Here is a 25677-nt window from a genome sequence, read left to right on the forward strand (position 1 = left end):
TTGTCATTATTGTCAACACCATCACCATCATCACCACCATCATCATCTTCATCACCATCATCATCATCACTAAAGTAGGCTACCTCTAAAACATATTAAATAAAAACAAGATGCAGAATTCTGTTCACATGCTACTATTTACATATAAAATGTATATGTTACAGAATGGAAAAAGAGTGTCTATGCACACAACACACATTTCTGGAAGAATTTAGAATTCGTCATGTTGGTAATTCTTTGGAGAGTAAACAGAAAAATGGGTGATATGAGAGAAGGAAGGGAAAAATATTCCTAATTTAAAAAATAATTTAATCTGTTGGAAACATTTACCATATATCCATAGAACCTATTTAAAAGAGTAACACTAAAACCAAGCTAGATAAAATAATTATATATAATCATTATTTAAGCAAGAATTTTAAATATTTTCAGTATCTCTCCCATTTGGACCACATCGAGGAGCCTAATATTTGTTTTGTGAGTTGTGTGTGCGTGTGATTGTTATATGCTGGCATTTTAGTCTCCCAGGGTCCCCTTCACAAAGGAAAAGCAGGTTCACACCTCTAAAGGGCTGCCTTCCTCCTTCAGCAAAACCTTGAATACTTTTGACAATTAAATACCCTGAAATGAACTGAAGCATCTCAAGGCCCAGAAAGCATGAGTCATGAAAAGTGAACTCCTCTGGCAACACCAAACCCAAGGTCCTTCCACACTCATGCAGCTGCATGTGGGAGGCCCCGCAGAGCCACCTGAAGTAGGGGCAGTTGGAGTCTGTCGCAATACATTTATAAGCGAGTTTTATTAAAAAGAATTGCTTCTTCCAGGTCTCTGCAGCTATTAAAACTAAGAAGAAGAAGAAGAAGAAGAAGAGAAAGCATAAAAACAGTTAAAACCACCTTGAACAGCACACGAGTGTATATAAATTGTTTTTTAAGTAGCCTTGGCATCACTTAAAGCATTTTATTTAATCCATGTAGGCAAAGCCTCAAGGTTTCAAGCTTCTGTGTTTGTGCTGTGCAGAAGCTTCTTGGTGCTGCGTGGCTTTCAAAAAGTGCTTGTCAGATTTTCCAAGAGGAATTGTGAGCAGGCCAGCAATCCTGAGCTGGGGGTCTCAGTCCTGGGACAGGGAGCTAGACAAGCTTCTTTGTGGTTTCATCAGCAAGACAGTCAAGCTTGAGGGACCATGATTCGAGCACGGCACCCCCCTGTCTATCACTTGTAGTGCACATTTCTCCTGACCATCAAGGCAGAAAGCACAACCTAGACTCTGCTCAGGGGAAACACACCTGACCCAAAGGTGGTCGCAGGCGCTTCCCTTTGAGGATGCACAGGAGAGGCAGCAAACCCTTGAACTCAGCAGGAACCTGCGTTATGCACCTGCTGTGTGTGTGTCCTCTAATCAGAACGCATTTCTGCTTTGTCCTTGGGTCTGGATCAGAGGGCTTGGTTCTGATCATGGCTCTGCCAATTACAAGCTTTATGGCACTAAGTGCACTAGTTAGTTAGCCTCTCTGGGCCAAATTTTCCAATATGCATATTGGGAGTAAATAAATTCATTCAACTAATATCTGAGTTGTTAGTCTTTGCAGGATTAGAATGATTGTAGTACCTTAGGCACTAGTTACAAAGGTACAAAGAGAGGCTCAGGAAGCCTCTGTGGAGGAGGAAAATAATTTTCCCTCTACCTTTTGTGGTTTATGGCTAAGATCCCCATGCAACAAAAGATAGATTAACAGGAGAAAAACAAATAGAAGTTTAATAACATGTCTACCTCCCGTATACATGGAAGAGTCCCAGGAAAACTGAGTAATTCTCATAAATGGCCCAAGTCACCACCTTAAAAGCTATCAGCAGCTAATGACAAAAGAAAGGTGGTGTTGGTGGAGAGAGCCTGTTATGGGAAGTTATCAGACAGAGCCCATTAAACAAGGTATGGTTGTTATGCAGATTTAAGTCTTTGCTTTCTCATTAATAAGTTTCCAGAGGTTTATTCATCCTGGCACAGAGAAGGAGACGCCCTTGCAAATAAAGATTTCCCTTATAAATGTAAATGTCTCTCACCAGAGGGTAATAAGCTCAGCTTTCAGAGTGTTCCCTGTATCTGCTGTTTGTTGAAAATAATTTGCCTAAAATAACCATATGCCGAAGAGGCCAGTTGTGGGGTGACATATTCGCTCCCATTCATCTTCATTCTTGATGATCTTAATGGAATGTTCTTCCTTAAGGTTATTGATAATGATGGAACATTCCTCCTAAGGTTATAGATAAGATGGGAGGCTCCTCCTTAATTAAAGAGGGTTTGGAAGGATATTACCTACCTCCAAAATGACAGGGGTGAGAACCAAGAAAAGGCAGGTGAAGTTGTTGGCAGTGCCAAGCACAGATCGCGCACTAAACAAGCACAGTTATTGTTTATCTCAGCCTAATTTTTAGCTTCTTAGAGAAGCCACCCAACAAACTCAAATCTTTTTATGACAGGCTTCAGAAATCTTGGTAGCTCTCCTTCCTGGCATTATCACATGAGTGCTTTTATATTAACTTGGGGAATTATTTGATCCAGTTCTGACTCACCCATTGCCTCATGAGCTCCATCAGGGCTGGGGATTTGGGTCGCTGTTATTTTTCTCCATTTTCTTCTGAGGACCTTATCCAAGCCTGGGAAACACTCATATTTTAATAACTAAATGACCATGTTGAATATTTAAATCTCTCTCTCTCTCTCTTACTGTCTTTCATTTTAGACAATCAGACCATGTATTTCTCTTAGGTACCCAAGCCAGGATCCAAATATCTAACTATCCAGTGTGACTACAAGATAACTCACTGCAACCCAGATGCAGGGCAGGAACTATGGGGTCTGACTTTCCTCCAGGTAATGCTGGCATTTTCTCTGACCTATAACCATGGCCTGATCTTGTTAGGATTATCTCCTCCTGCATCGCTTGTGGTGTTGTTGATCATATTGTGAATATGTTTAGTCCCATGACTGGCTTTCGGTGGCCTTAATAGGCTTTTTAAAGGTCTTGTGATGGCGAATTGTCCCCCACAATTCTTTTGGTGCCCCTGCTGCACAGTCTTCCATAATATCTACCTGGCAGGTGCACTGGACGTACAATGCATCCAGCAATAATTACCTCTGAAATCCTAAACCACATGCTGCTTCAGCACCTGGGAGAGATTAAGCTGAATGGCCAAGTTAGCTTGAAGCTCAGACCGAAGAAAGATAGAAACACCTGCTTTTGACATTTTACCAGTATCTGTGCACATCTGTGGGCCCCTTCTGCGGGCCATGGCAGAGCACAGTCCTGCCTTGCTACACCTGCATTCTGCACTTCTTTTCCCAGGTGAGTTCGTGTCTTCCCTGGGATGTACCCACATTCTATATTCATTGTCTCTCCAAACAGCACTGTCATTGTGGATCTATGGGAGACCAAGGTCGTGTCAGAGAATGGAATCAAATTAACGGAGGGTCAAATGCCCAGGACAACAAAGGCCAGGAATGAATGTGAAATCATTAACAAAAGTGCAACCTTTAACGGTTTATGTAAACATGAGGAAGAAGAATTCAGATGAGGACGAGCTAAAGGACCAGCTGACAAAACCACAAGTCTTCTTAAGGGACACACTGGCACATAGTAGGCCCTGAAGATTGCATTTGAATCACCTGGTAGGGTGTCCAACTGCCCCGACTTGCCCAGGGCATATGGTTTTCAGTATTGAAACCAAGAAAATATCAGAGAAACTGGAACAAGTTGGTCACCTTCAATTAGCATTGAAGGGATAAAGAACAGGGCTCCCCAAGTCGTGCCACATGCGCATGTGAATTATTTTGAGCTGAAAGGAATTGAGATCCTGAGGGCTCACACGAATGTTATCTCTGTTTAAAAATTTAAATTAGAAGTCTTGTCTATAATAAGAGTTATCACCAGAAATAACATTTTATGACCTATTTATAAGAAAGGGCAAACTCCTAATTACTGAACATCTGCTCTTCTGATTGTCCTGCACGTGACCTTCTCTCCTCGGCAGCCCCAAGGCGCCTTCCCTCAGCCTGAGCTCCGAACAGCATCCACACCTCAGTTCCCCCTTCTGTCTTGGATCCTCTCATGTAGGTGGGGGTCTCTAACTCTCTCATGTGGGTGAGGTTCCCATCTCTACATATGTACTAAGTTTGGTCATTTTCTCTTGTTAATCTATGTTGTGTCTATTGAACTATCAGATGAGCCCAAAGAACCTAGAAGCCCAGAGGAAAGTTCCTTCCTTCCCCACCGCAGGCACTCACTTTGGGATTTCTGGTAGCCCAGATTCATCTGACCAGCACCCTATAATAGACAACGTCTCATACAGGATCATGCTCCTGTCACTCCTCCTCTCTTTCCAACCGTGAAGTTCAAACCACACACGATACTGTGTCCCAGTGGACTGTGCACTTGAAGATGGAGGAACGGTAAAGGGGAGAAAGAAATGTTGCCCTGGGATATCTCCAACACATTCTCTCTTTCCTTTTCTTCCTTTTCAGGCAGAGAGATATAGACCCAGACATCTAAGCACTTTTATAATATAATTTCAAATTCAAAGGCAGGGCTGAATCTCTGAAAACTCATCGAATGCACTCTCTAGGAGCAGGTCGTGCCCAGTGGAAGAACGAATGACTGTGGCACCAAAGTATGACTACCAGAGGGGAGGAGAAATAATTTTCCTCCTATCCTTCTAAGTTCTTCTGCCGGTCTACTAATCAAATTTACACGAGATAGATTAACAAGAGAAAATAACCAAATTATTAGGTATGCACGTATGGGGGTTCCTTAAGAATAGAGGGCCCCCCAGATAAATTGGGCAGTTGAGGTTTATATTCTATTTTGAGCTAAGGACAAGTGGGGGGGCTGTGTTTGGACTTCAAAGGGAAGGTAGCCGATTCACAAGTAGATGAGAAGGAGCAAATATTTGGCCAACAAATTGTCACCTGGCCGCCCAGAACCACCTGGACACTAAGGGGAGTCTAACCACAGACTTTGCTAGGTTCCTCTCTGCCAGCCACACTTAGTTCAAGTCACACTAAGGTGATAGCCCCCTTCCTTTCAGCAGGTTTTTCTATCTGAATCCCTTTAGGCAGGTAAGAGGGAGGTAAAAGGCTCTCCTTGAGTCTTTTTTTAATAACCAGCTTAGAATATTCAGTATCCCCCAAAGGCATATTTAGGGCATCAAGCTCTGCTCCCCCTTCACCAGTGTTATCTGGGCCACGGAGACATCAAGAGTGGTCAGAAAAGTAATGCAAAAGTAACACTAAACGGAAAACCTTGCAGCCTAGTCGAGTGGTGGCTGGAGTGTATTTTTTTATTCTTGCCGTTAGGAAACACCAGAGCCATCAAAGACAGAAAAGAAAACTGAGGAGGGCAAAGAATTGAAGGCATGGACTAAGAGATGAGACTTCAGTGACCACACGTATGGTCCAGAAGGAACATGCGAAAGGAAAAAGGAAAAAGGAAAAAGGAAAAAGGAAAAAGCTTCAAGGTGAGACAGGAGACCCATCAGAGACCCCCCCCCCCCCGCCCTTCCCCACACCAGTGAAACAAAGGAAGAACCTTCTACATAGGAAGATAATCCAGACAGCGATGGCCTGAATCTAACAACAACAGAAGAAAAGTCCTGGGCTTTATATCACAGAGTCACTTTGCAGTTTAAAAAAATTAAACAAAAAAACAAAACAAAACAAACAAACAAAAACAACCAGGACGAACCCCGCAGATGGGCAGTTCTCTCCACTCCAGGAATTCAAAACAAAGGGTGTTTTGGAAGAAGCTGGAAAGGGGATAGGCAGCTCTCTCGTAAAAAATCAAGGTTTCCATGGCTGGCGCTGTTTCTGGGCGCCCCTCTAACTCCTGGCTTGTTTAATTTTTAATTGGATCTCAGCGGCCTCACCAGAGGAACAGGAAGCTCTACACTGGCCCCGCAGCCAGGAGCCCTGCACCCACCGCAAACCTGCCGCGCTTCCCCAGGCTGTGCGGGACAGGGGAGAAACAGAAAACTGCTGACACGCTTTCCCAGGTAAGAACCATTCACACCTAGAATACTCATCAAATGCTTGTAGCTTAGCAAGTGCAGGCAGAAACTTTGGAGCATTCAGAAGGCTGATTTATCTGCTGACTTCGGGATGAGGACTCACACGCATTGCGCCTCAGGCTCCTTGGCTGTTGTGGAATGTTCTGCCACATTCATATTCAACATTCAGTATATATTGTTATTAAATACCTACTGGGTTCAACCTACTGCATGCCTACTCTAGGTGCTGCCGACTACATGCACTGAATTACCTACTGCATATGTTGAACTATTCTAGGCACTGAGGATACAGTGGTGAGCAAATCAGACAAAACTCCTGCCTTCACGAAACATATATTCTAATTGGCCAGATAGATAAGAACAAACACATGAATATATAATAGACATTTTATATAAATATGCAAAAGAAAAAAAATGAAGGAAGAATAGAGCACAATTAATTCATAGCCTGTGGTGACAGTAATATTTTAGATAAGGTTGGTCAGGCAAAACCTGTCTGGAAGGGATTGAGCCAAGACCCATAGGCACCATGATATATAATATAAAGATTATCTTAGGCAGCTGGAGGTAATGATTGTGAAAGGCCGTGCGTGTCATTCTGGAGGAACTATGGCAGGCCATTGAGATGACAGGTGCCTGGACCACAGTGCTGTTCGTGGAAATGGTGAGTGTGTTTCGTGATCAGGAAGACATATTTTGAAGGTCAACTTGACATAACATGACTTCCTTCTTTCTAACACAGAAAACCCAAGCACCAGACTCCTCTTCTTATGCAGCCAGACTCCCTAAATTGGGTCTCCAAGACAATCAAGTGAAAATGAGCAATAACGCTTAAAAGAGGGACAGCAGGGCATTATCTCCTGGCATAATGGCTGTCTTCTTTAATTCATTCATGTAATTCCTTCTTCCACACGTTCATTTTATAAGGATTTATTTAGTATCTAATACCTCTCCATCCTGTGCCGGGCCTCCCGGGAGAAAAATGAATAAGGCACAATGGCTATGTTCAAGGGCGGAATTTGCTGATGAAGATAAACAGATGATTGCGAACCAGTGGTGAGTGCTGTCACTGTGGTTTATGCTGAGCGCCCCATGTGATTGCAGAAGTCAAGGTCAGCTAGGGAGCTCTCACGAGGGTGAGAATGGAACACAATGGCACCAACTGAGGCATGAAGAATATAGCCTGCCAGGTAAAGTCAGGGAGGGAACCAGAGCAGGCGCAGGGAATTTGAGGCAGAGTGGTGACTGCCCAGAAGGACAGATGGTGGGGAGGGGGGCACGGCAAGTGCTAGAAATAGCAACGGCTTGGTGCCACGAGAAAGATGTTTCTCAGAGTTCCCTAATGACTCTGTTCCTTGCAAATATGCAGATTTTCGGACCCTTCCCTGGGAGATGCTGACAGGAGGTGGGTGCATGGTGGGAAAGAAGTGTTTGCATCTTCCAAAGTAGGGAACCCTAGGAATTGTGATTCCCAGGAGGTGTGTGACCCACAGTCCTAGAGGATAAAGAGGCGGGGTAGGGAGATGTGCACCTGCAAAGATGGATAGGACCAGAGAGGACACATGTGGAATGTTTTGTGTGGACAAAATGCGTGGGCTTTGTCTATATGCCAACAATTACATTTCCTGACAGGTTAAAAAAGGAAGGAAGGAAAGAAGAGAAGAAGAGATGGAGGGCAGAGGGAATGAAGGAAGAAGATTAGAGGATGAACAAGGATGATAATATTTTACTTTGGCAAGGAAGAAAATAACCTCTCCACATACTACCCTTTTCTATTATTTCATAGAAAAAAAACCCTGTCAAATAAAAATAGGTCCTTCATATCTATGAGTCTGTTTCTACTTAGTTTATTTTGTTCATTAGATTCCACACATAAATGAAATCATGCTTGTCTTTCTCTGACTGGCTTATTCACTTAGCATAATACTCTTCAGGTCGATTCATGCTATCACAATAAGATTTCATTCTTCTTTATGGCTGAGAAACATTCCACTGTGTAAATGTATACCACATCTAATAGAGGAGATGGGGCTGGGGGGTTGGGTAAAAAGGTGAAGGGATTAAACAAAGAAAAAAACTCATAGACACAGACAACAGTATGGTAATTATAAGAAGGAATGGGGTAAGTAGAAGAGGGTAAAGGGGGGAGACTTGACTTGGGGTGGTTGAACACACAATACAATATACAGATGATGTACTATAGAATTGTACACCCAAGAAACCTATATAATTTTATTGACCAATGTTACCCCGATAGATTCAATAAAATATTTTTTTTATATGTCAAAAGACATGATTGCACAAAAATAATAAAAATACTATTAGTTTTTTATTGTGACCATAACAAATTACCATAAACTTGGTGGCTTAACATAACACAACTTTATTATCTTTCAATTCTGTAGGTTGGAGGTCTGACATGGGTCTCATGGGGTTCAAGTCAAGGACTTGGCCAGGCTGCATCCTTCCTGGATGCTCGGGAGGGAATCTATCCCCTCATCTGTTTTAGCTTCTAGATGCTGCTCACATTCTTGGCTCATAGCCCCTTGCTCCATGTTCAAGCCAATAGGGATGCGTTGAGTCCTTTTCTCCCCGAATCTGCTTTGTCTGATCCAGATTGAAGAAGGGTCTTCATTTTTAACGATTCAAGTCATACATTTGCCCTTCAATGTATATAACTCAATCATACCTGCAAAGTCCCCTTTGCCATGAAAAGTAACAAAACCACAGGTTCTGGGGATTCAGAAGTAGATACTTTAGGGGTGGGGTGGGGCATTATTCTGCAGACCACAAATATATTAAATGGAAAAAAGTTTAGCTTTATGAGGGCCTCCTTCCACCTGGACCTGACCTCACCCTGAACCAGCAGTGGCCCCGTTGGGAAGAAACCCTTACTGCTCTGTAGAAGGATGTTTAGATCTGGGGACCAAGAACATCCAGCAAAAGATTTTAAGCTTGGAGTCACAGGACACATCCTTTTCAGTAAAAAAGGGTTCCACAAATACCCAGTTATTAACCAAAATTGTTATTAACCAAAGAGAGGTGACCCGATTCTTTTTATTTTAATTCCAAATTAAAATTTTTTCAGTGTCATTTTATACTCCATATAAATTGATGTCCTTAAGAAGGAAAGGTTTCAGTAGTTCTGTTCCAAAATTAGTTGCTAAAAGCTTTGCCTGAGACCCACAGAGTACAAGTTTGGAACGTACGGTAGTTTTTTGCGTAAATGATCTCTTCTGTAACCTATCTGTAGATTTTGCCTTTTGTTGGGGGAAAAACCTTTGTAAGTTTGTATCGACACAGACAAATAAACCCAGTTAGCCCAAAAGCTGGTCTGGGCAAATATATTAGTCACTTCTTCCAAAGAACTTTTTTTAAAATAACATCTCACTGCATAATAAATGACTCTAAAGGGAGTAAAAGAGGTTCATTTAGAGGCGAGACAAAGTGTTATGCAGTGATAGGCGACAATATTTAACAGTGGAGAGAAATGACTGAGCCCAGCATAAAGTCTGGTGACTCTCCATCACTCGAGTTTGCAAGCTTTGTTTTATTCCTCTGTGACAGATGGAGTTTAATAAAGTGTATTTACTTTCACGGTTTCCTTTGACTTTAGTTCTAAGTCACTTTTCTCCAGCTCCATATTTTCTCTTAGATTCCAGGAAACCCTCACTTAGCCTGAGAGGTAAAGAGGGTGCATGCTTAATATTTTCCCCTCTTAGAAAAATTAAAATACAAATTTAAAATTCGCTCTAAATCCAAGCATGCAGAAACAGCCTAAGTAACACTGCATAAATATTGTTCCAGGTGTGTTTCTACAAACTTGTATGAATAGATGGAGAAATGGATGGATGGGGAGATGGATAGATGAATGGATGGATGAACAGATGGCTGGATGAATGAAAGAACAGATGGATGGAAGGACAGACGAATGGATGGATAGATGGATGGAAGAGAAGTACTCTAGGGACATATTTGACTAGAGATAATTTTATAAGACAAAATATTAAATGTTATTAAAATAAGCAGGAAAAATATACAAAAATGTTATTCAAAGGCAAAGAAATGATCCTACTTCAAAAAGTAGATTTTTCCAATATCCCTAAAATTTAGAAAAATTATCTAGGGTGAAACAAAAGTAGGTTTACAGTTGTGAACATGCAAAAGGGTTTATTCTTGTATTATTATTTATTAATTATGTTAGAATTTTTCCATACGAACAATTGTAAGCCTACTTTTGCCTCACCTACTACATGACATTAAGAATCAGAAGTCTTTTTTAACTTGTAGTTTTCCAGTTTTGATTTACTCAGTTTTATGAATAAAGACTCCAATATCTCTCTCAGTAACCTCTCGGCCACCTTCAATCTGTTACCCACTCATGGTGGTAGTTTTACTTTGCCAGATTTACTATATACATATTCTAAACTTAGTTTCTGTAGCTGGTCATTAATTTGATATTTATTTGAGCTTATACACTCATGCATACCTATCTATGTGATACAGATATATAGATACATCTCCTTATATATATTGAATTTATATGTACATAGATACGTAGAGTCAATGTTTGACACTGACCAACCCTATTGTCAGTGCTCTATTTGAAGTTCTTTATTAGGTTAAAATTTGAAATCGCTGGACAGTATTGCCAAAAATTCTTTTTCCTTAAGGGGAAATTCTAGGCATTTCTTCTTGAGAAAGTTGGCCCATCCTTTGTACTGAAATAATGTTTTAATTGTGTCTAATGTTTTGCCTAGCAACTTCCTTCAAAACTTGGTTAAAATCTCAGTTTTCTTACTACTGAGCCTGCTCCTCCTGCTGTTGCCACAATCTTCCACTAAACCCAGAACCGACGGATACTGAAAGCAAATCTTTAAATGTAGAATTTGCTCCTTTGAGAGGCCAAGCCCTATGATGATTAACACTTAAGATCATTCATTTGACAAACTTTTTGAGTATATACTACATGCCACACAATCTACTTAGCCCTAGGCACACAAGGGTGGAAATGATCTTGGCCAGGCTCTCAATGAGACAGCATCATCTCGTGAGGACAACAGCCAAGTCAAAAGAAAATTACGTTGTAAAGAATATTGCCTTGTAGGGCCTGCACTAAAGATGTTTTCCCAAAGCTCTTTAGACTCATTGCGATTGTTCTTACCACCTTTTACTCTCCCACATGGGAAAGGGGAAAAGTCTGGTGGAGATACAGTAAATTATAATTCCAACCACGCAAGTCAAGTGTTCCCTAAAGGGCATCTCAACCTCAGCACTATTGATATTTTGGGAATAGATGGAGAGGTGAAGGGTTGGGGGACTGGATGAAACAACATAACAGGATTAAGCAATATATATATAGAGAGAGTTGTACACTTGAAGCCTGTATGGTTTTGCAAATTAATGTCACCCTGATAAATTCAATTACAAAAAAGAAGGTGTTCTGTGAACTGCAGAAGGTTTAGTTGCATCCCTGGCTTCTTCCTCATCAGATGCCAGTAAAGTCCTTCTTTCCTCTTGCTTGTACAAGTGAACATTGCCAAATGTCACCTGGGGTGCAGAACCACCCCCCAGACAAAGAACCACTGCCTAAATCAACTCGCTTTTTGAATATCTTTTTTTTTCTTCTTAGTTTTGCTTTGTTAATTGCCTTACAACGTAGAGACATCTGGTGGTGAGTTCCTTTTGTCTTTTTGAGCCACTTATTCACATCTCGTTATTCCCGTGCAATGTTATGAGGCTAAGATTAATGAATTGATTATCTTTAAGCATCCATTCAGCTGTCACTCTGAGAAATGACACAGTTCGAGGTTGATAGTGAGGGGTCCAAATTTTCTGGTTATCAACTGTGCTGTTTAGCAGATTGTTGGTGCTAATGTCATCGCTGGAGCTGTGAGTAATTGTACATGTTTTTATTTTTTTTATATCTTTATCCCATTTCCCTGATGAAAGACAACACAGTTGATATTTTGATTGATAGACCCCAGGGAGTTTATTGGTCCAAAATGTGGAGCAGAGTGGGGATCCTGGCAAATTGTCGGATAAGTTCAATGGACAGACCAAATGCAAACATCTGTATCCCTGATACTGACAAAATAATTACAATAAAATGTAGCCTGCAGGGTTTCAACTTGACTGTGTAGATGGGAGCTAGAGAAACAAAACAAAAGTCACTAAATGTGTAAATGAATAACAGCCATTTGACAAATTGAAGCATTCCAATCATGTTTTAAGGAGGTATTGTTTTCACTCTTTTTTTTCCCTCCCTCATAAAAGTATTCAAATTCTTTGTGATCATTTGCAACCAGGCATATAAATCTGTGCATCAGATTGGAAGTTACAAAGAAAATTAAAAGTAAAAAAAGAGACTGAATATATTTTCTTTCCCTAAACAAGGGTCAGAAGAAAGTGCACAAGAAATTCAGGGTGAATGCATTCTGCAAAGGCTGTCCCTGTCAAGAGCAAGGTTCTGCATGCCTCCCAGCTATGAATTCATTCAAGTCTCGTGTAGACTTTCTGAGGTCATAGTTATTATTTTGCTTCTGTTTGTCATAGTAATTATTATGCTTATGTTTCAAGTGAGGAAAGAAAGGGACAGAGAGGGTAATCATTCTGCTCAGTGTCACAGAGCTAGAGAATAGCCTGGCCAGGTCCTGAATCACTCACTCTGGGCACAGATGGGTCTCTGTTGTTAATCACGTGACCACTTCCATTAGTTTTCAACTAAAGGAAGCTAAAGTGCACATATTTGTAATAAATTAACTGTAAATTATTATTATGTATCTATAATCTCTATATTTTATATCTCTCTTGGGGAAAGTTATAAAAGGTCATCTCTACTTCAGAGATGTCATCAAGAGTCATTTACAAGCACCCATAAATGTCAGAGTATTGCTCATGGAAGTGTCTCTGCTAATAAGGGTGATGTTGAAAGAGACTGGGGCTGAGGACAAGACGAGGGTTCCTCCAACCTTCGTCACAGTCAATATGATGGGTCTCCCCTGCTCTGCCCTCCTATAGTTTTACAGCAGACAAATCACACACATAATATTTGGTCCCCTGCAGTATGTAGTTGCACCTAAAAAATCATGTTAATAAATGCAAGTGGGTTGAAATGAACTTACTTGCATAAATGATGTACGAAGACCCAAGCTGGTCTGTTTTAAATTCAACCTTTTATTTGAAGTCATCGTAGATTTGCCCACAGTGGTAAGCAACAATACAAAGACATCTCCTGGATGTTTGCTCGCCTTCTCCTGCGGTAACATACTGCAGAACCATGGACAGCACCACGGCCAGGATGCCGACGTTCCTTTGCCATTGCCATTGGAGACTGAGAGCAGTTTCATCACCACAAGGATAATCCACGTTGCCCTTTTATAGCTACACCTCCTTCCTTCCACGGCCATAACCCTCTGGAACTTCTGGCCACTACCAACGTGTTTTCTGTTTCTATAATTTTGTCATTCATCTCAAGAATATTTGATAATTGAAGTCATACCCACAGGTACTCTTTTCGAATTGGCATTTTTCACTCAGCGTGTTTCTCTGGAGACTTATCTCGGTGACTGTGTGTACTATTAACTCATTCCTTTTATTATTGAAGGCGTTTACCCTGGACATGCCAAGTTTGACCACCCACCCATTAAAGGGCATCTGCTATCTTCTCTTTGGGGCTATTAGAAATAAAGCTTCTACAAACTGTTGTGTACAGGTTCTTAGATGAGCAGAAGTTTTCTGTTCTCTGGAATGAATGCTCTGAGGTGACATTGCTGGTTGTAGCAGTCACATGTTCAGCTATTTAAGAAGCATGCCAGTAGCAACATAAGTGTGATCCAGTTTCTCTGCGTCCTTGCCAGCGTTTGGTGTTGTCTCTCTCTCTCTCTCTCTATTTTTTTTTTTTTTTTTGCCATTTTAATATCTGTGTAGTGACATCACAGTTTGGCTTTAATTTTTATTTTCTTGATGACTAAGATGACAAACATCTTTTTCATGTGCTTTTTTCTTTTGCCATCTGTATGTCCTCCTTGGTGAAATGTCAATGTCTTCTGCCCATTTTCTAAATAGATTTTATTTCACTGTTGAGTTTTGACCATTCATTAGAAATTCTTTATCTTTCAGTAGATAAGTAACTTGCAACTATTTTCTCCCAGTCAGCTCCTGGGCAATAGAGACTTTCTTAGAACAAAAGTTTTCAGTTTAGATGGGGTCCAATTTATTGCTTTTTAATAAAGATAATAGAATGATTTTATTTTACAAGCCATTTTATTTGCAGGTAAAATCACTTTATTCTATTTGCATTAAGTCTGAGAAACGTGTGTATGTAGATGGGATTAGACTGCTAAGTCATGGCTTCTAACAGCAAATTAAAGTGAAGTTTGCAAGTTGAATAAACAGGAAAAGAGAGGAGAAGAAGAAAATGGAAGGGAAGTGAGAACATGTAGTGAGTTCTTACTATGTCCCAAGAATTGTGCCAAGATTTTTTTAAGTAAACTTTTCTATTTTAGAATAGATTAATAGAAAATTGCAAAGATATAGTACAGAGAGTTCCATATATGCCACATCTATTTCCCTCTATTGGTAATATTTTACATTATTATAGTATTAATATATTGAATATTTGTCACAACCAATAAACCAATATTGTTACATTATTATTAAGTAAATTTCATACTTTACTTGGATTTCATCAGTATTTACCTAAGGTTTTTCTTTTTCTTTTATTCTTCCTTTTCATCTTGCTCTTTTTTTCTCTATCATTTTTTCTTTTTTCTTTTCTGTATCAGAATCCCAACTAGGAAACCATGTAACATTTTGCTGTCGTGTCTTTCTGGGTTTCTCTTAGCTGTGACATTTCCTATTTTTGATGACCTTAACAGTTCTTAGGACTATTCATCAGGTATTTTGCAGAATACCCTTGGTTTGGGTTTGTTGGCTATTCTTATAATTAGATGGGGATTATAGATTTTTAGAGAAGAATACCAAAGAGAAAAAGTGACACTCTTATCCTATTCTATCAAGGGTAACATACTACTTTTATACTGGATTACTGTGGATGTTGACCTTGATCATCTGGCTGAGGTAGTATTTATCAGCGTTTTCTATTGTGTAGTTACTTTTTATTTCTCTGCTTTCTATACTGTATTCTTTGAAAAGGAGTCACTGTTGGCAGTCAGATGAAGTTCAGGGGTAGGAAGTTCTGTCCCTCCTCCTTGGCAGGAGATAGAGGGAGAAAAGTATCTACATAAATTATTTTGAATTCTCCTGGGCATGGGCCAAGCATTTTAACTTTAATGTACCATTTCATCCTCATTGTAACTCCATTATATCTACTGAACATATGACAAAATGTAGCACTGGGGTTAAAGTACTCACCCACACTCACAAATCAAGTAGGATTCATATTGTAGTCTGGCATTCTAACTCCCATCAAATCATATTTCTGTGCCCAAGTAAATTACACATGGAGCATCCTATAACTTATTTGACTTCTGTCAGATGAAGAATGCCCCTTGCCCCTGGAAATGGCAGGGACTGTGGTCACTGTGGTTCTCCTCCTGAATCCAAGGTTGGCATTTCCAGCATGGTATTTCCACTTGAGTTCTTCAGGACTTTGCACACCCCTTTATTATATTATAGAAAGATTTTATATATATATAAAATCTTGCTTTTATATATATATATATATATGACTCAGCCCTTTATGATCTAGCTATACAGCTTGTTGTTATAATTAACTAAGGGTAGGGTTGAGTGGTTGATTTAGTTTTTGCTTATTTAAATTTAAAGGCCTAAATATAAATATGTCGGCAAAAATCATAGCTATGTTAAAGCTATATTAAGCTGCTGGATGTTTACCTTTTAAAATTTGTTTTAATTGGCTAGAAATGCTCACCTGTCTATCTCACTAGCATGAGCCTCAGGTCCGAGACAGACTATAGAGGACAATATGATGGATTCATTTTCACCAGGTGTTCGATCAATGACCACCAGGTCCAATCTCCTCTGGCAAGCTCCTTGCCAGAGCTTCACCCTTAATTCCCAGGCTCATCCAGCTCACCTGGCATTGTCCCTCAGCCACTCTCCCAACACACCATTTGTGTTCACACTGAGGAACAAAACCTATTTAGTGGGAAATAGAGAAGCTGTAGATAAATAGTGTAAAAAGTCCTATCACTATGGCTAAAGTGACATGAAATGTCGATCTGGGTTTAAAGAATGAACAGTTCCCTGAATTTATGGTCATATCAAGGGTTCTTCCATTTTAAATCTGATGATCATTGAGGGCTATTGTATATAGCACACTGTTTGTGTAAAGCATTTTTAACACTTCAAAGGACTTTTACAAGCCTCTTTTTTTTATTGGCTCAACATAACAGCCTGTAAAACATGAGGATTGGGGATTAACAAGAGCTCTCAAGCTTGACTGGGAATCCAGACCACCTGTGGAATTCTAAATGTTGCATGCTGGCCCAACCTACTGAGGGTCTGATTTTGTGGGATATCATTCAAGGTCATGCTATTTTTTTTCCAGGCATCATCCTCCCCTGATTTATCTAATTAATTTGCCCTCCTTTTGCCTCATTCTTGATATCACAGTTCTCCCTTCACTCACTCTAGTGATCTGTCCTTTGAATAAGTTGAGTGGCACTATTACAAGTACTCCTTTGAAGTACTGGCTTTCTTTTTCTTTTCTTTTTTTTTTATTAAATGAGAAGTGGGGAGGCAAAGACAGACTCCCACATGTGCTCCCACTGGGATCCACTCAGCAAGCCCCCTATTGGGTGATGCTCTGCCCATCTGGGGCCACTGCTCCATTGCTCAGCAACCAAGCTATTTCAGTGCCTGAGGCTGAGCCATCCTCAGTGCCTGGGGCCAACTTGCTCAAACCATTTGAGCCATGGCTGCGGGAGGAGGAGGGGGGGGAGAAAAAGAGGAGAGGTGGAGAAGCAGATGGCCACTTCTCTTGTGTGCTCTGACCACGAATCAAACCTGAGACTTCCACTTGCCAGGCCGATTTTCTACTGCTGAGCCAACCAGCCAGGACCTTTATTTTTCTTATAGTGATCATTTATGTTCATCTCCCCTAATATCAAGGACATTTAATTTTTGTTCTTCAGTTTCTAGCACAGTATCTGGCACATAGGAGCTGCTTCATAAACACATGCTCAATGAAAATACTCCGAGTTAACGAATGAATAAATAACATGTCTGAATCAGGGCTTGGGCAGCTATTTTTTATCCCAGCTCCTCATGAGTGATTCTTAGGTGAGATTGCCTATATTAGTTAGTCTCTGCTGTACAGATGAGAAAAATAAGATGTTCAGCAGTAAGCTTTGGATTTAAGTCTCACAGGGAGAGGCAGAGGAGGGGAGGGAGCTCAGAGCCTTTGGTGGGATCCATTGCTATGCTGTCCTCTGGTTCTATTCCATCCATTCAAAGCAGAACTCAGTCTTTACTTCCTTTACTGCTTTTACCTGTTACCCTGAGCAGAAGGAAGACACCTTCCTGTCTGCTCTTGGAGAATCTCTTACCTATCACAATTATTATAAATACCTGTCACAGTACATGAGGTAGATGAGCTCATCTGCAAACCTCACTACAAGTGAGCTACAGGGAATAAGGTCCAGGTACCTGACCCATTTCTCAGTCCCCAGCACATAGAACAGGGCCCATAGTGAAGTAATTTCTTAAGCAATATTTATTGGGCAGATGGACAGACAAGTGATCTGGGGTGGGAGGATTAAAGCACATTGCAAAAATAAAAACATAGCACTTTATTATAAGTGAAAGTTTCAGACCTCTTTAGTAATCACTTTTTTTCCCTATGAGAATAAAAATTTGATAGAAATAAAAACATAGAAGAAAATACACAATTTTACCCATGTGGGCAATGGCATATTTATGTGCCTGGTGGTCCATCAGTCTTTAACTTTCATCATATCAATTGGGAGTCCACATTGCCTTAGCAAAAGGGCTGGTCCATGTAAATTTTCTTTAACAGGAAGTGAGGAGCTGAGATATTTTTGTCCAGTAAGGATGTGATAATTCCATTATGATTTTTACAACCTGATTTTTGGAGGTCATGTTGGCTGCATATGGCAAACTACTGAGAGGGTTGTGTGACTTATTCTCTCCCAGGCTTCCATGAGGTCAGATTATGTTATATGTCAGGTGAGCTGGCAAATACCTTCTTGGGGGATTTCTCACAACACTAACCAATGGCCACAAATGCCACATATAAAGTCTTTTTTTTTCCTTTTATTTTCTCTTTTTTTTTCTTAACTCTTCTCTTCTTTTCTTTTCTAGTCTATTCTTTTACTTTTCTTAAGTGAGAAGTGAGGAAGCAGAGAGACAGACTCCTACTTGTGCCCCAGCCCGGATGCACACATCAAGAACCTTATGGGGCGATGCTCTGCCCATCTGGGGCTGTTGCTTGGCAACCAAAGTATTTTAGCATCTGAGGCAAGGCCATGGTGCCATCCTCAGTGCCTGAGGCCAACTTGCTCCAACTGAGTCATGGCTGCAGGAAGGGAAGAGATAAAGAAAGAAGAGAGATGCGGAGGGGTAGAGAAGCAGATGGTTGCATCTTCTGTGTGCCCTGAACCCGGAAAATCCACATTCTGGGCCAATATTCTACGACTGAGTCAACCAACTAGGGCCCACATTTAAAGTCTATAATGAGTATTAAGGAAGGTTTGCATTTAAAGAGCACTTACTGATACGAGCTCAGTTAATTCTCCTGATATGCCTAGGAAGCAGGTACTGCATCAGTACCATGGTGCTATAAAGAAGACACTGTGGTTCAGAGACTTTAAGAATCTTGCCCATGGTCAACAGCTAGAAGTGGAGTTGGAACTGAATGAAGCCAGTCAGTTTTCTAAGTCATCTGACCTTAACCACTGGGTTAACCTGCCTCTCTGAATATTGACCAATAAATTAGCAACTAAAAGTATGAGAAAAAAAATAAAAGCTCAAAGTTATATCAGGCACATAAAAATATTAAAGATTATTTACCTTTAAGTAACCTAGTAAGTAACTAGTGGATAGCATATCACATAACAGAGACAGAGTTAAAACCAAGTCCACTACTTTTTGGGGGGGTCCACGTATTTGTTTCTCTAATACAGGCTTCACATAAGAATGGCCTCGAGGTACTTATTTCTCTTATACATACTAAGTCGTCCCCCATTAACTGTTCCGTAGGAACAATAACGCAGACACAGGCAATGTTAAAATCCAGATTTCCCTTATTCCAAATCATGCATGGCATTCCAAATGTTTGCCTTCCCTCAGCAAATCAGCTCCTGCTGCAGACTTTATGGATGAAATATGGTGTCAAACTGACACAGCCATAAATGTGTTAACAGCCAAATTTATAGACCAGCTAAGAGGGCCAGTATTCCAATTATCAGTGAACCAAAGAGACCGTCTCCAATAAAAAGGATGTAGTAAAAGATGGCTGGTGACGGAAAGGGGACAGCAGTGGCTGACTGATGAGACAAACTCCCTGGGGTCTTTACGCCCTCTGGCCCTATTAAGTATAGTAGGGCTAAGACTTTCACTGATTCCCACGGGTCAACATAGAGCTGGGTTCACAACCTTACCTGATCTGCCTTTGAAATATAGTAAGTTCACAGGGCCATGCTTTTGAACCTTTGAGGACAAACATTATAAAATAAGCACTTTCTACCCTTTATTCTCCTTAGAAACTGTGATACAAAGTTAAGGGTCTTTATTGGCTAACTCCTTGGCCCTCTGATCCCAGGGATCGTTCCTTTGTGGCAGCTATAAAGGATAAACAGCAAAAAGACATCATGGCCATTCGCTGGCCTCAAATTCAAGATGAAGGTCGCGCCCCGGATAGCCCTTAAAGATGTCTTATTGAGCAAGCTCAAAGATAGTCACTAAACCGTTTCTGAACTTGTTGACACTCAGAAGTGATTTTACCTCATGGGGCGATGTGTTCTCTAAGCGCAATACCCTCGTGTAACGAGGTGCTTGGGTTCACATGTCCCTAGCAGAAGAGCCTTTTTCAAGTTTCAAGGGACAGTCCCCAAAACGCCGTGAACAATTCTGAGTCTCCCCTCCAAATGCTTAGGCTCCCCTTGTGCCCTATGCAGGCATCTTTGGAAAAACTGCCTATTTCAGTAGGACCCACTAACTGGTTCTCTCACAACATTGACATGACAGCTGGAGGGGCAAACATTTTATTACAATACAAAGGAGCTTCCTGAGCAGTCACAAGGATCAATCTTGCCCAAGGAATTTGAAAAGTCTAAAAAGGTAGGAAGAATATAAAAGAGAAAAAATAGTAGCGAGATAGGGAAGGAGAGAGTCTGTTTATCAATTAGTATTAAGTTAAGGAGTTAATACAGAAAAAAAGCCCAATTAAGGGTAGTTTATGAAAGATAGGCCTTAACTCTCGCATCAATTTCCAGGAATTAACACTGTAGGGCAGTCACAGGGCTTTGTGGAGTCAGGGTCCCAGGCCCCCACTCTCTGGTTGATAATTTATTATGGTTCTTCTGACCCCATGGTTGCTTCAGTGCCAGTCAAATGTGAAGCAAGTAGAATAAAAAGGGTAAAGGTTCTATTCCATATGACCCCTTTAAGAAGACTTCTTCCAATCTATACCTTCCATCTTTCTTATATCCTATTTGTCAGAGCTCAGTCGCATGCCACAGGTAGCGTGACAGAGGTTGGCATGTGTAGATCCTGCAGTCAGCCACATATCTGATGATATTTTGGGGGATCTATTACTGGGAAAGGGGGAGAACAGATTTAGGAGTAATTAGCATGAGACAGACAGACAAAGAGACTGTCTCAGAGAAAATGTAGGGTATCAATATTATACCTAACCTATAAAGCAAAGAAGAGAAACCAAAATAAATGAAGTCAGCATGCAAAAGGATCACAGGCGAGGACAGAAAGACGGTCTTTGGGCAGCCTGCTGCGTCCCTCATCTACTTAATGCCCAGCTGCTCTCCTGTCCCTGGTTCTTTGAGATGTCCCCATTGCCACAGAGTAAAGTCTCCTTTCCAGCTTCAGTTAAATCAAAGTTATTTGTTTGTTTGAAATCAGAAAACTTCACTGTCCATAGACTTTATGGTCTGAGAGGTGCTGACCATTTTCTTCCCAATGCTAAAGAAAACGAATGTTGCCCTCTGGCCTCAGAGAAGAGGAAGGCGTGGCTCACTCCTGTGAGGAGAGGGAGGGGGTGAAGCCATGGAGCCTTTCATCTAGGCTTTGGACACTTGTTCCAACAGTTCTGTTCTATGTCCTCGGAGAGATACTTGCACCCTCGTGCAGTCACCATGGAGATGGTCTGGGCCTCAGGCCCCATCAGGAAGGCCTGACAATGTCTAGGTGGGCTGGGTCAATAGAATGCTAGTGATACAAGCTCCAGACATTTTTTGAAAATCGTAAGTAGAACTGAAGTTTATAACGACCCAATGATCCAACTTCTGCCAAATGCAAACTTCTTTGTACAAGTATTATTTGTTTCTTAGTCCTTAAACTGTAAGGTGATGAGGCTGCTTAATGATAAGCACCTATTTATCTTATTCCTCTGCTATCACCAGCTATCAGAATAGCATGTCATTCAGTAGGTGTTCAATAATTAAAATTTTTTTAATAGTAGATGGTCATCGAATTGGAACACTTGCCATAAAATATATGATCAAGAGAAAATATCAGTTGTGCAAGAATTCTAAGAAATGAAACAAAAAAAATAAATTAAAATGTTAATTCTATAGTTACTAAATTTGCATTTGGTACTAGGCAATTAAAAATCCAATAGGAACCAAAACATAGTGTGTCTACAGGGAAACCTATGGCCATGTTGCTCCCCTACTTCCTCACCAGTATACAATATTTTTCAGTTCTAGTCCTGTGTGCTTATGTAGTGTTGTTTTTAAAGGAAAGCCTAAACAAGATTTTCAATAGCTATCTTTATGATGGCTATCTTATTAATAATGTCTTATATCATCTTGAGAAACCATGCAAATATGGACACAATATACTTGATATGTTTAATATTTACAATGACTTGCATGGCCTGATGTTTATTCGTGTTCTCATTTACCACACCCATTCATTCAGCAAATATCTGAGGCCATTCTGGGAGCCAGGCACCTAGGATATGAAGGAGAGTATGACAAGTCCACACCCATCAAAGTCACGCCATCCCATGGGGAAGCTGAGCAGAAAAATGAATTAACAGGTGATACAGTGTTAAAAATATTAGGATAGAATTTGTTCTTAAATTCTTAATATAAAGAAGAAGAGATGCCTATTTATTTTGTTTTGTCCCAAGGTAAAGCTTGGGCTGGACCCAGATGATTAGGAGCTTAATAAATGATCTTCAGTGGAGATAATAAAAAACATTTCCCCCTTGACTTGGAAATCACAAGGATAGATAACTCTTATTCTGGGGCTCTCATCACTGCAGAATGCCTTTCCCCAGCAAGAGCAGGACTCAATTGAAGAAAATTATTGTTCGGTGAACTGTTGCTCAAACTTGACCTGCAATCTTGCAGCTGGGAGAGGCTCGCTTCAATGTCAGGCAGAGAGCTTCTTAAACAAAAAAGAGGGGAAAAAATAAACCTTTGGCACAGCGAGTCTTCTCTGCGTGAACCCAAGAAGAGAATTTGACTGTATTTTAAAATTTCATTGCATGACTGGAAGGAACTAGTAGATTCATACCACTCAATATATACGTACTAGTCAGTGAGACATGAAGGTTAATCATCGTCCCAGTACATTGAGTCCAAATACGTCCTGCAGTTCCTGTGCCGTGTTTGTGCTTGGGCTGCGCTATGTAACCTAGAGCGCCCCCCTCTGCCAGCCCCAATCCAGCATTCATTCAAGCCCAGCTGCAATGTTGTCTCCTCTTCCTAGCCTTTCCCGACTTTCCAAGGAAGAAGGGCAAAATGTCACCCTACCTCATCACTGACTTTCTTATAAAACAACATTCTACTATTAATTCAAAAATCAATTAATTCTCTCAACTGTAAACACATTTATTGAACAACTACCATATTCTACTTTGAAAAGATATCATGGTGACCAAAACAGTCAGTGTTGCAGGCCTCATAGAGCTAACATTTTAGACCACCAACACATAACAATGAAATCAGGAAGGTAACTTAGTTCACCATGACAAATGGAGCAAGGCAAATATTGATAGAATACAGTTATCCCTTGTATCTGCTCCAGGGGACTGGTTCCGGGAACATCCTGGGTACCAAAATCCACAGATGCTCAAGTCCCTTTTATTAGCCAGCACAGGGTATGCATATCCTCTACGCATGCCCTCTGGTACACTTTAAATCAGGGGTCGGGAACCTTTTTGGCTGAGAGAGCCATGAACACCACATATTTTAAAATGTTATTCCATGAGATGGTAAGTTTTGTTTTGTTTTAAGACTTTAGTCATTTTAAAGAGGAGAGAAGGAGGAGAGGGAGAGAGAGAAAGAGAAGAGGGGAGGAGCTGGAAGCATCAACTCCCATATGTGCCTTGACCAGGTAAGCCCAGGGTTTTGAACCGGCGACCTCAGTATTCCAGGTCGACGCTTTATCCACTGTGCCACCACAGGTCAGGTAAAATGTTATTCCATGAGAGCCATACAATGATCCATGTACCGTACGCATTATCCAATAAAAATTTGGTGTTGTCCCGGAGGACAGCTGTGATTGGCTCCAGCCACCCGCAACCATGAACATGAGCGGTAGAAAATGAATGGATTGTAATACATGAGAATGTTTTATATTTTTAATATTATTATTATTTTTATTAAAGATTTGTCTGCGAGCCAGATGCAGCCATCAAAAGAGCCACATCTGGCTTGCGAGCCATAGGTTCCCGACCCCTGCTTTATATCATCTCTAGATTACTCGTAATAATACTTAATACAATTGAAGTGCTATGTAAATAGTTGTTACACTACACTGTTCAGGGAATAAGGACAAGGAAAACAGTCTGTACGTGTTCAGTACAGGCACGACTATGGTAGGCCTAACTACATAGTACACATTATCACACAACGGGGTTTTTTTCAAATATTTTGGATCTGTGGTTGGTTGAATCCTTGAATGCTGAACTCCTGGACAGGGAGTGTGAACTGTGGTGTGATTAAATGTGATGAGAGGGTAGGTGGAGAATGGGGTCGGAGTGGAGCCTGATGTATAAGAGGGAGTCCAGAACAGCCTTGCTGTGGAGCTAACATGGATTACCATTCACTCACAACAGATTTGACCTCCTCTACTGAACTTCCCAAGTTTTTACATTTCAATAGCACCTAACTCAAGACTTGGTCAACAGAAGGGACTCAGTAACAACTGCTGAAATCAATCCTGTGAGATCCTCATCTTCTCAGGGGTCTGGGGCAAAACTGTGGAATGCAAAGTGGGGGGCAAGGAACCCTTTAGGCCTGGGCATTTCTCCTCTTCGGGCCACAGCCCCAATTACTGACTGATTTGGATTGTGCTTGGAGATTTGGGAGGTAATGAATCATGACCCCTCTCAACCCCTCTGAGTTCTGCATAAACTGAAAAGAGTTAGACAGATGGAAACAAAATCTTAGTCTTTGCATCGGGCTTTTACAATAATGGGCTTTATTGTGGAAGGTAGAGAGCTGGGATTCCATCTGCAGCTGCCAGGGTCAAGCTCTGTCATGTTTCCTGAGGTCTATCCCAAGAAAAGCTAGGTTTTAAGAGCAGAGCATACACTTGTCTGGATTAGCATACACTTATCTAGATACTCAGAACCACTTTCTTACTGCCTCAGGCCCACAGGCCAGACCCTTCCCCCAAGGGTGTTTTGTTTATAATACAGAAGCAGAGACACCAGCAAACACACAGGCATGTCTAGGAAACAAGGAAGAACAGGCTTAATTACCATACATGCTCAGATCCAAACAGCACCAATTCAACAAGAGAGGCATTGGATAACATACCAGGTACTGTTATTCCCACCACGAAATAGAAGTTTCCTTTCAGGGCCAAACCAGTAATACAGAGAAAGGAGAGAAATGCTTCTCCTACTGATTGTTTAGCAGCACTGATCACCAATGATCCCTGATTAAGTCCCAGCTATCTTGGCCACTCCAGTGTTCTCCCTCCCCAAGAGACATCAGTTTCCCCTCCTTCAGACTCTCAAGCTAGTGAGGTTTCTCATGTCCAAGAAAGGAGGAGCAAATACAGAAGGAGGAAAAGCAGGAATAAACTCTTTGTCACTGGATTGGAAATGGAGGCACTGACATGAATCCTTCCTCCCAAGATACTAAGATCATTGGCAACCTGGTAGCAATAAGTACAACTAGTGTCCAGACTTTGTTTTCTAAAGACCATTCTTCTATTGAAAGAAACCAGGTCTCAGGGAAATGGCAGGATTCCAGGTCTAGGCCAGGAAAATAACAAGATAGCCCAGAGCCAAAAAGGAACATGACGTTCAACAAATGAGGAGGATGTGTTGACAGGATATGCAGAGAGCCTGAAGAGGCTCCCCAAATCAGGGATAACTTGGCCCTCAAAATAAACAGACAGCAAGAGATTCTAACTCACTAAACTAAATGAATCCACAAGTCCATATCAATATAAACAAATGTTTGGATA

Source organism: Saccopteryx leptura, chromosome 5 (genome assembly GCF_036850995.1).
Source record: "Saccopteryx leptura isolate mSacLep1 chromosome 5, mSacLep1_pri_phased_curated, whole genome shotgun sequence".
Lineage (NCBI taxonomy): Eukaryota > Metazoa > Chordata > Mammalia > Chiroptera > Emballonuridae > Saccopteryx > Saccopteryx leptura.